This window comes from Myodes glareolus, chromosome 13 (assembly GCF_982192425.1).
Source record: "Myodes glareolus chromosome 13, mMyoGla1.1, whole genome shotgun sequence".
Taxonomy (NCBI): Eukaryota; Metazoa; Chordata; class Mammalia; order Rodentia; family Cricetidae; genus Myodes; species Myodes glareolus.
Genome location: NC_142038.1, coordinates 2,977,479 through 2,989,692, shown reverse-complemented (window position 1 = coordinate 2,989,692; position 12,214 = coordinate 2,977,479).

The following is a 12,214-nucleotide window of genomic DNA, read 5'->3' as shown; positions in this document are numbered from 1 at the left end:
GATAGAAGAACGAATCTCAGATTATGAAGACATCATAGAAAAAATAGATGCTCTGACCAAAGAAAACAACAAATCCAACAAATTCTCATCACAAAACATTCAGGAAATCTGGGACATAATAAAAAGACCAAACCTAAGAATAATAGGGGTAGAAGAAGGAGAAGAATTGCGGATCAAAGGTCCAGAAAATATATTCAACAAAATTATAGAAGAAAACTTTCCCAACCTAAAGAACGATATTCCTATGAAAGTTCAAGAAGCATACAGAACACCGAATAGACTGGATCAGAAAAAAATCCCCATGCTATATAATAATCAAAACACAAATCATTCAGATTAAAGAAAAGATATTAAGAGCTGCAAAGGGAAAATGTCAAGTAACTTATAAAGGTAAACCTATCAGACTTACACCAGACTTCTCTATGGAAACCATGAAAGCCAGAAGGTCCTGGATAGAGGTACTGCAGAAACTAAGAGACCATGGATGCAAGACCAGATTACTATACCCAGCCAAGCTACTGTTTACTATCAACGTAGAAAACAAAATATTCCAGGATAAAAATAAATTTAAACAATACGTAGCTACAAATCCAGCCTTACAGAGAATATTAGAAGGAAAATCACAACCCAAGGAATCCAGCATTCCCTATACTGCCTACAATAACTCAGATATCTAGCGACCCTTCACAAGCACAACTCAAAGAAGGAAAACACATACACTCTACTATCCAAAAAAAAAAAATGACCGGAGTCAACAACCACTGGTCATTAATATCACTTAATATCAATGGACTCAATTCACCTATAAAAAGGCACAGACTTAGAGATTGGATAGGAAAACAGGATCCAACATTCTGCTGTTTACAAGAAACACACCTCAACCACAAAGACAGACACCAACTCAGAGTAAAGGGTTGGGAAAAGGTTTTCCAAGCAAATGGACCTAAGAAACAAGCGGGTGTGGTCATTCTAATATCTAACAAAATCGACTTCAAACTAAAATCAATCAGAAGAGATGGAGATGGACATTTCATACTCATAACAGGAACAATTCATCAGGAAGAAGTCTCAATCCTGAATATCTATGCCCCTAATATAAATATAATAAAAGGCACCCACATATGTAAAAGAAACTCTTCTAGAAATCAAGGCAGTCATCAAACCACACACACTAATAGTAGGAGACTTCAACACACCTCTATCACCAATGGACAGGTCAATCAGACAGAAACTGAACAGAGAAATAAGGGAATTATTGGAGGTATTGAATCAAATGGACTTAACAGACATCTATAGAACACTCCACCCAAATAGGAAAGAATATACCTTCTTCTTTGAAGCTCATTGAACCTTCTCGAAAATTGACCACATACTTGGTAACAAAGCAAACTTTCACAGAGACAAAAAAATATTAGTAACCACCTGTGTCTTGTCAGATCACCAAGGAATAAAGTTAAAATTCAACAACAATGCTACCGCCAGGAAGCCAACAAACTCATGGAAGTTGAACAGTCAACTACTAAATCACCCCTGGGTCAAGGAAGAAATAAAGAAAGAAATTAAAGTCTTCCTTGAATTTAATGAAAATAAAGACACAACATACTCAAACCTATGGGACACTATGAAAACAGTGCTAAGAGGAAAGTTCATAGTACTAAGTACCCAGTTAAAGAAAATGGAGAAAGCACACATTGGAGACTTAACAGCACACCTGAAAGCTCTAGAAAAAAAAAGAAGCTGATTCACCGAGGAGGTCTAGAAGACTGGAAATAATCAAACTGAGGGCTGAAATCAACAAAATAGAAACACAGAAAACAATTCAAGGAATCAATGAAACAAAAAACTGGTTCTTGGTGAAAATCAACAAGGTCGACAAACCCCTATCCAAACTAATCAAATGACAGAGAGAGAACATGCAAATTAATAAGATCAGGAATGAAAAGGGGAACATAACCACAGACACAGAGGAAATTCAGAGAATCATTAGATCTTACTACGAAAGTTTATATGCCACAGAGTTGGAAAATGTAAAAGAAACGGACTTTTTTGAGATAAGCATCATATACCAAAGTTGAACCAAGAACAGGTGAACAATGTAAATAGACCTGTTAGTCGCGAAGAATTAGAAGCTGTTATAAAAAATCTCCCTACCAAAAAAAGCCCAGGACCAGATGGTTTCAATGCAGAATTCTACCAAAACATCCAGGAAGAGTTAATACCTATACTCCTTAAAGTATTCCACACTATAGAAACAGAAGAGTCATTGCCAAACTCCTTTTATGAAGCTACAGTTACTCTATACCAAAACCACACAAAGACACAACCAAGAAAGAGAATTACAGGCCAGTCTCACTCATGAACATCGACGCGAAAATTCTCAATAAAATACTGGCAAACCGAATCCAAGAACACATTAGAAAAATTATCCATTATGACCAAGTAGGCTTCATCCCAGAGATGCAGGACTGGTTCAACATATACAAATCTATCAATGTAATCCATCATATAAATAAACTGAAAGAAAAAAAACCATATGATCATTTCATTGGATGCTGAAAAAGCATTTGACAAAATTCAAAACCCCTTTATGATAAAGGTGTTGGAGAGACTGGGGATACAAGGATCATACCTAAATATAATAAAAGCAATATACAGCAAGCCGATGGCTAACATCAAATTAAATGGAGAGAAGCTCAAAGCCTTTCCACTAAAATCAGGAACACGACAAGGCTGTCCACTCTCTCCGTACCTCTTCAATATAGTGCTTGAAGTTCTAGCAATAGCAATAAGACAACATAAGGGGATCAAGGGGATTCGAATTGGAAAGGATGAAGTTAAACTTTCGTTATTTGCAGACGAAATGATAGTGTACATAAGCGACCCCTAAAACTCTACCTAAGAACTCCTACAGCTGATAAACTCCTTTAGTAATGTGGCAGGATACAAGATCAACTCCAAAAAATCGGTTGCCCTCCTATACATAAAGGATAAAGAAGTAGAGAGGGAAATCAGAAAAACATCACCTTTCACGATGGCCACAATAGCATGAAATATCTTGGGGTAACTCTAACCAAGGAAGTGAAATACATATTTGACAAGAACTTTAAGTCTTTGAAGAAAGAAATTGAGGAGGATACCAGAAAATGGAAAGACCTCTCCTGCTCTTGGATTGGGAGAATCAACATAGTAAAAATGGCAATTCTACCAAAAGCAATCTATAGATTCAATGCAGTCCCCATCAAAATCTCATCAAACTTCTTCACAGACCTTGAGAGAACAATAATCAAGTTTATATGGCAAAACAAAAAACCCAAGATAGCCAAAACAATCTTATACAATAAAGGAACTTCTGGAGGCATTACCATCCCTGACTTCAAACTCTATTACAGAGCTACAGTATTGAAAACAGCTTGGTATTGGCATAAGAACAGAGAAGTCGACCTATGGAATCGAATAGAAGACCCAGATATTAACCCACAAACCTATGAACACCTAATTTTCGACAAAGGAGCTAAAGGTATACAATGGAAGAAGGAAAGCATCTTTAACAAATGTTGCTGGCATAACTGGATGTCAACCTGTTGAAGAATGAAAGTAGATCCATATCTATTACCATGCACAAAACTCAAGTCCAAATGAATTAAAGACATCAACATTAATCTGTCCACTTTGAACCAGATAGGAGAGAAAGTGGGAAGTAGTCTACAAGATACAGGCACAGGAGACCACTTCCTAAGTAGAACCCCAGTAGCACAGACAATAAGAGAATCAGTGAATAAATGGGACCTACTGTAACTGAGAAACTTCTGTAAAGCAAAGGACACTGTCAGTAAGACAAAAAGGCTACCTTCGGACTGGGAGAAGATCTTCACCAACCCCTCATCAGACAAAGGCCTGATTTCCAAAATATACAAAGAACTCAAGAAACTGGACACTAAAACTCTAATTAATCCAATTAAAAATGGGGTACTGAACTGAACAGAGAATTCAAGACACTTAAGGTCATGCTCAACCTCCTTAGCTATCAGGGAAATGCAAATCAAAACCACATTGAGGTACCATCTTACACCTGTCTCGAATAGCTAAACTCAAAAACACGAATGATAGCCTATGCTGGAGAGGATGTGGAGTGAGGGGAACACTCATCCATTGTTGGTGGGAATGCAAACTCGTGCAGCCACTGTGGAAATCAGTGTGGCAGTTTCTCAGGAAACTGGGAGTCAACCACCCTCAGGACCCAGCAATTCCACTCTTGGGAATATACCCAAGAGATGCCCTATGATACTACAAAAGCATTTGTTCAACTATGTTCATAGCAGCACTATTTGTAATAGCCAGAACATGGAAACAACCTAGGTGCCCCTCAATAGATGAATGGTTAAAAAAGGTATGAAACATATACACATTAGAGTTTTACTCAGCGGGAAAAAACAATGACATCTTGAATTTTGCAAGCAAATGGATGGAAATAGAAAATGCTTTACTGAGTGAGGTAACCCAGACCCAAAAAGAGGAATATGGTATGTACTCACTCATAAGTGGATTCTAGCCATAGTTAAAGGTCTTTGAGTCTATAATTCGTGATCCTAGAGAAGCTAAATCAGAAGGTGAACCTGAAGAAAATCATACAGTTATCCTCCTGGATATTAGAAGTAGACAATATTGCCAGGCAAACTTGGGTGCACGGGGGGTGGGGGGGTGGAAGTAAGGGGAGATGGTTAGGGATAGGTGAGAGGGGGAGGATTGGGGATGGCTTGGGGGAATGGAGGGGGGAGGGAGGAAGGATGGTTATGGGAACAGGGAAGTTTATTTCTCAACTAAGGGAGCCATTTTAGAGTTTGCAAGAGACTTGATTCTGGAGGGGTTCCCAGGCCCAAGGAGAGGTCCCCAGATTTTTCCCTGGGCAGCAAAGGAGAGGGTGCCTGAACTAGCCTTGGCCCATAACCATACTGATGAGTATTTTGCATGTCATCACAGAACCTTCATATGGCGAAGGATGGAGATAGAGACAGAGACACATATTAGAACACTGGACTGAACTCCCTAGGTCCAAATGAGAAGCAGAGGGAGGGAGATCGTGAGCAAGGAAGGCAGGACCAGAGGGAACCTTCATCCGATGACGGATGGAGATAGAGACGGAGACCCACATTGGAGCACCTGACTGAGCCCCTAAGGTCCAAATGAAGAGCCGAAGGAAGGAGAACATGAAGAAGGAAGTCAGGACCGCGAGGGGTGCGTTCACCCACTGATACAAGGGGACTGATCAAATGAGAGCTCACCAAGGCCAGCTGGACTGGGACTGAACGAGCATGTGATCAAACCGGATTCTCTGAATGTGGCTGACATGGGGGCTGACTGAGAAGCCATTGACAATGGCACTGGGTCTTGTTTCGTGTGCATGAACTGGCTTTTCGGATCCTGGTCTGTTTGGATGCTCACCTTCCTGGTCATGGAGGGATGGGGGAGGAAATTGGATTTCCCACAGGGCAGGAAACCCTGACTGCTCTTGGGAATGGTGAGGGAGGAAGAGAGGGAGTGGGTGAGCGGGAGGGTATTGGGAGGAGGGGAGGAAGTGGAAATTCTTTAAATAAATAAATAAGGAAATATATATATATATGAGAAATGACAGGCCTAAGGAAATGCAGTTTCATTGACTGGAAAGGTAGAGAAGAAAACAAGCCATCTTTTCTCTGTTTCTCGATGGACCTCTCAGGTTTATCTCTAATATTTAACTCCTGAATTTTACTTTTTAATAAAACAATAAAAGAAGTCACAATATCTGGCAAACAACAACAACAACAAAAAAAACAAAAAAGGAAAAGAAAAGAAAGCAATACAGCCTTTCCCGCTCCTGTTACACTGGCTCGTACTCCTTCCTCAGTGTTTCAGTTTCTAATCTCAATGTTTTCACCTGTGCACCTCACTGGCGTGGTAGAGGAAGCAGATGCACAGAAGGTCACCCTTCCTGAGCAGTAGATGCACAGAGTTAGATCTTTAAATATATTAAATATAAAGTAAAACCCGTGTTGTGACGCATGGTACTACGGTAAATGGTGAAGGAATTTTCCCACCCAAGAAGTGGCCATATTAAGTCTTTAACTCAGTTCTCAAGAGTTTCGTGGTGTGTTCAGGACAGAGAAGGAGTCATGATTTTCCTTCCTATTTTAGTAACACTATCTTTCTTCTATACCCAAGGCTTTACTGTTCATGGGAAAGCAAAGACCTGTGAATATCTGTTTGAAACACAGCTATGTGTTTACTCCAAGAGACTTGAGAGCAGGTCTCTGTGGCCAAATCAGCTTACACCTGTCTGCTTGTTGTCAGCTATCCCTGCTCAGAAGGTTCCATGCTTAGGCACAACCCAATATTGTCTGTCAACTCAAGGAAGCCTGAACTTACACATTCAAGCCTGAAGGGAAATATCTGTGTTTCTTTTGTAGATACTAGTAATTTAGAGAGATGGATAAACAGTCTGTTCAGACGAAGTCAGAATCTGCTACCAGGTCTGTTGCTGAATCACTGTGGTCTTGAGAAACTCTATCAATTCCATTATTTCCTTGGGTGTAAAATTAAGAAGTGAAATGATCTGAGATTTCTCCAGTGCTAAGAGGTAGCTCATACTTCACACTGAAAGTATTTGCCTAAGGCCTTAAAACATTGTTTGGTTTCTAGTAAAATACCTTTTAATGCATAAGCTCAGTCAGTTTAAGTTTTAACCCATACCTCTCTCTCTCTCCACTTTCAACTTGATGTGGGATGTCCAGCTGTGTCCGTGTTGCTTTTATTAAAGCTGTTTCAGCCAGACTGGCAGTGGTGGCATACACCTTTCATTCCACCACTCAGGATCTCTGTGAGTCTGAGGCCAGCCTGGTCTCCAAGAGTTAATTCCAGGACAGACACCAAAGCTACAAAAAAAATCCTGTCTCAAAAAGTCTACAAAACAAAACAAAACAAACAAACAAAAACCTGTTTAGGCCAATGGCTAAGCAAAGTACAGCCAGGCAGGAAATCTGAACCTACATATATAGAGAGAATAGGCAGAGTCAAGGAGTCGCCATGTTGCTGTCGAAGGAGAAATATGCCCATTGAACCTTTCCAGTAAGCCACAGTCTTGTGACAATACACAGATTAATAGAAATGTGTTAATTTAAGACAGAAGACCTAGCAAGGAATACACCTAAGTTATTGGCCAAAGAGTGTTGCAATTAATATAGTTTCTGTGTGATTAGTCGTGTCTGGGCGACCGGGAAACAAAAGCACTATTTCCATTTACAGCGTTCTCTACTGCTTCCTCATCTCCTTCAAGCTGAGTTTCTTCTCCAGCTTTTGAGCACAGCAGAGCAATAAAGCTGCTGGCTATTGACAGGGCTGAGCTTTATTGGTGGGGTTCCTGTGTGCCTAGATATTTGTCTTATCTGCATGAAGCTGCTGACTGGTGACAGTTGCACATGGTATTGATGGATTTTATACATATTATGAAGAGTGTCTCTCAGGAGCAGTTTCTAACCACCCCACTCACATTGTACATCAACAACATTGGCCGGAGTTCTTGTGGCTCATTTGACACCAGAAAGAGCATCTGAGTTTTTATTTTACATTTTTATTATGTAGCTAGTGCTAGCTAAATTTTAAGTTACATACTACCTCGTAAATAAAGATAAGTTGGGGCACTAATTTTGAGCATACCAATTCACTCAAATTTTGTTTTCCAACTAAAACAGCTTCGTTATGATTCTCTCTGACAATACAGGAAAAAATATACTTTCTGTACATGTCTCCTAGTAGGGGAACTCAGTGTGTTTCTTAAGATGCTTTAATAACTATATTTAAAAGATACCAACTGCTTCTCTGTTATATGAGGTTAAAGGTTGAAGTGTCCTTTTTGTACTCATGAGCACAGAGTTTAATTCTTGCTCCCTCAGGGGAAAATACCCTGTCCATAGAGAAACCAGCTGTGACACAACATGAAGCCTGGTGCCTGTTTTGTCTGGAGAATGATTTGTACTAACTGTACTTCTGGTGTCAAATGAGTAGGCGTTTTAAACATGCAGCAATCAGATATGAAAGCACAAGTGTAAGCAGCAGAGATAACAAGGTAAAGTCACGTGCTTACAGAAGCCAGTAGAAATGACTACGGGAGACCTCCAACTGAAAGAACCAGGAAAAGTAACATTATCAAACTGGGAGCTTCTAGGGCCCAATAGGAATCACCTGAGGAAGCCCCGTGGAGACAACGATTGGAGATTCCTGACTGAAACTCTCCAGTGGGCCAAGACATTCCTGTTGCTTTTATCTTCACCATAGTGGTTGTACCTTAATCTACTGCTGTTTCAGCCAGAAACTGTGACTCCACAGATATGGGCCTGTTTTTCCAGCAGTGGCCTGACTGCCTAGGCCACAGTCTGGAGGGAATTCTGTTACCACAGACACGGGCTCTGTTGCTGCCACTAACGGTAGCTGTAACTAAATCTCTATTGTTCTCTTTATAAATAAGACTTGAGATTTAAATATTGGGATGAAAACCTGCTAGCTGAGACTGGTTGAGGAGCAACTGGCTAATTTTCTCTTCTTGCTGGATTCTCCCCAAAAGCCCATTCTTTTGTTCCGCTGAAATGAAGAGTTGTGCCCCTCAAAATTCCTCCCTACTACTTCCAGTGTGTCTCTCTGTCTCTTCCTGATGCCCTCTGATGCTCTGTGATGATTGTCTATCGAATAGTTCCTAACTTCAGTCTCCTGACACAAGGTTAGTTTTATTTAATTAATGCAAATGCTAAGTCGGGATTCACAGTGTGATTGAATATAGTTCAACATATTTCCCTTAAATGACACCCCCAAAGAAAAGAAACTATGACAAATAGCACCTAGAAAAACATCAGATTGTCTGTTTGTCTCTAGCGGAAATGAATGGGGAAGACTACCAGAAACAATCACGCCATAGCTCCCAATTGAAAGATTTCCAAGCAGATCAGAGTTCTCACTAAGATAAGCTTCTGGTTCCTGGTTCTCACTCACCACAGGTGTTTTAAACTATGGTGTGCTAGTATGAATGTAATTGGCCCTCATAAGCTCATAGATAATGGCACTATTAAGAGGTGTGGCCTAGCTGAAATCGGTGTAAAATTCTTGGATAAAGTGTCACTGTGGAGATGGGCTTTGAGGTCTCCTTTGCTCTAGCTATGCCCAGTTCAGCTCACTTCCTGTTGCCTGTGGAGCAAGATGTATGACTCTCAGTTCCTTCTCCAGCACCATGTCTGTTTGCATGTTGCCATCTTCCAGTATGATAGTAATGTACTAACTCTCTGAACTGTAAGCCACCGAATTAAATATTTCCATTTATGAGAGTTGTCGTGCCCTTGGTGTCTCTTCACAGCAATAGAAACCCTATTTGAGAGACACGGGATAGACAATAAAGACAAATGGCAATAGTCTACCTTCTACTTGCTCTCTTTGGCCGCTTGCTGGCCAGGGCGGGGCCACTGTTTTAAATACCCTTAACTATTTACTATTCCCTTTCTCTTTGTCACACATGGCCAGCCAGAACATGTGCAAGGATTCTCAGAAGACCTGTGAGATAAACATTCTCAAACCTGAGACAAAGAAGATTGTCTTGTTCTCAGAGTCAATGCTCCATAAATGCAAAAAGCAAATGACAGTTTACCAACATAATTAATATCACATAACTTTTTGCTTAAGTCTTAACTCACCCCCAATGTCATTGGTTCTTATTAGTTGGATGAAATTTGTGGTGCAGGATTCTCATTTTTTAAATCTGAATCTCAGAAATGATAATTTAATGAAGAAGTTCCTCAAATGTTGATTATTAATGACTATTATTACTTCCTTTGGAATGATGATTATAATATTGTATAATGATACCATAATCTTAAAAATTGATATTCGGTTGTGAAGATATTGATTTGTAAGTAGTTTGCTTCTTGTGTTTTTCACTCCTTTAAGACCCCTGTAATATGAAGTCACCTTTCCTTTTTCTTTTCCCTGTCCTCTTTTCAGACACTCATCAAAACCCAAGCTTGCTTTCTCTGGCACTTTGAACTTTATCAGTCTATATCTGAAGGTACTTACCCCATTTTTTTTTCACACAGAGCTGCTTCATGCCATATGTCTGCTTGCTGGAGTTATTCATCCCCTTATTCCCAGCCTAACTCAAAAGACATATGAGTTTATTTCTTCCTCTTTTCCATATCCTTATTTTGGTCAGCTGCTGAGAGTTATAACTTTTTTATTATTCTTTTATTTTCTATTTATTTGCTTATTTTTTTTTGCCTGGATGATTCTCTCAAACTCTAACATAATTATAGCCTAGCTTACTGGTAATAGAGTTGTTATCCTTGTAAATGATACAGGGTTATCCTATCCTTGTTTTATTACCTCAGACTTGTTTTAATAAACTTGACTATGACTTTTTCCTTGGCATAAGTTTCCCTACATTTACCTACTCTCCAACATCTTTTGAATCTCTAGATTTCAGGTTTGGCTAAATTTGGTTAGTAATCAGACATTAATTTCCCTATGCTGCTTTCTTTTCAATTACCTTCTTTGAATCTAGGAGTAGCATAGTATATATTGTTAAATCTTGAGGAATCATTAGCCACTCTTCTGAACTATTTATAAAATGATATACTCATATGTATATTTGGTTTTCAATAAGTGAGTTTATTAAATATACAGTAAGGTAAAGTTAAAGAATAAATGATGAGAAGGTAGACAATCTATGCGGACAGAAAATAGATACAGACAGATGATAGATGGTAGGTAGATAGATGATAGATAGATAGATAGATAGGTAATAGAGATAATAGATAACAAAACGTCATCAAATCAGGCATTCAAAACACTCAGCAAATGTTAACTGGGGAGGCCCTTTTAAGACAGCCAGTTAGAGCTCACAGTAGAGAGATTCCCAGAAGAACCAGAATTTCCCCTAAGGTGTAGCTCATGAGTGAAAGAACAAACAACAGAAGGGTAACTCTGTAAGTCAGGGGCTGGAAAACATAGCAGATACTAAGAAAACGCCTGCAGGGCAACCAGCTGGAGTTCCGCATCAACAGTCTCAGGTAGAACGGAATCACCTTGGTGAGCTGAGTAAGAAGAACAAACAACCACAGAGCAAGAGCATGGTCTATTTGAGGGACTGATGGCGTCCAGTAGAAATTGACTGAGGGAGCTGAGCCAAGTCAACTTTCTTCTCATGCCTGACCTTCTCATGTCTGAACTTACTAGCTTCTTTTCCTCAGACCTTTTTCATCATGGAACGTGATTGACTGTCTCGCTGTTTACTGTCTCACTGTTCACAAAGATAGACAAAGACTCTCTTGATGTTTTTTTTTCCCCTTCTCAGTGTAGATGAGAAGGCCATTCCCACACAAGCAGCCCTTCCAGGAGGACACCTTGAGGCCAAAATACTTAATTCTGAAAAGGTGGCATGAGGTGGGGTGGGGGGAACTGATCCATCCCCCTTCAAAAGCCAGCTCCTCAGTGAGTTCAAACAACACTTTAGAACTCATCAGTATTGTGGACATTACAACTTATCCACTCCTAAGTTCCTTGGTGCAGGTCATATCTTCTCTCCCTGCTGGCTCATGAAGTTTCCTGTTTCTCCATTCTTTATTTGGCCTCCCAATGATGTTGTATTTTACTTTTTATCATGACGTTTTAAAGCATCCACTTTGTTACAGTTTGTAACTTTAGTACCTTTCCTGAGACCTTCCATCTTCAAAGGTGCTTACAGTGTTGAAACATTTGCATCTGTTCTAAATTCTCATCCCATAATTCTCATATCTATATCATCTTAGGGTAATATGTTTGTGAGTTGGATGCTATTAGTTAAATAGCATATTTTTCTTAATTCCTAGGGTTCTCTAGTGGTAGGATTGTGTCCTATGTTTTTTCTTAGTTGGCATCCTCCTTAGTCCTCTGAGAACAACAGGGTAGCCCCTCATTCTAGGAGCTTCCAAATCTGTCTCCTCTGAAAGTGAGGGGAAGGAAGGCTGCCTTGCCTGTTGGAGGGTGAGAATTAGGATTCTCTATTCAGAATCCTCAGGATTTTTCAAGATGTAGAAGTCACAGGCTAAGCACTAAGTAGCCCTTGCTTATCTCCCTACTCAAACATTAACATATGAGGGGATAAATGACTGAGATAACAACAGAGACGCATGGATGAAGATAATAATCTTTAGGGCAAGATATTGTCTTC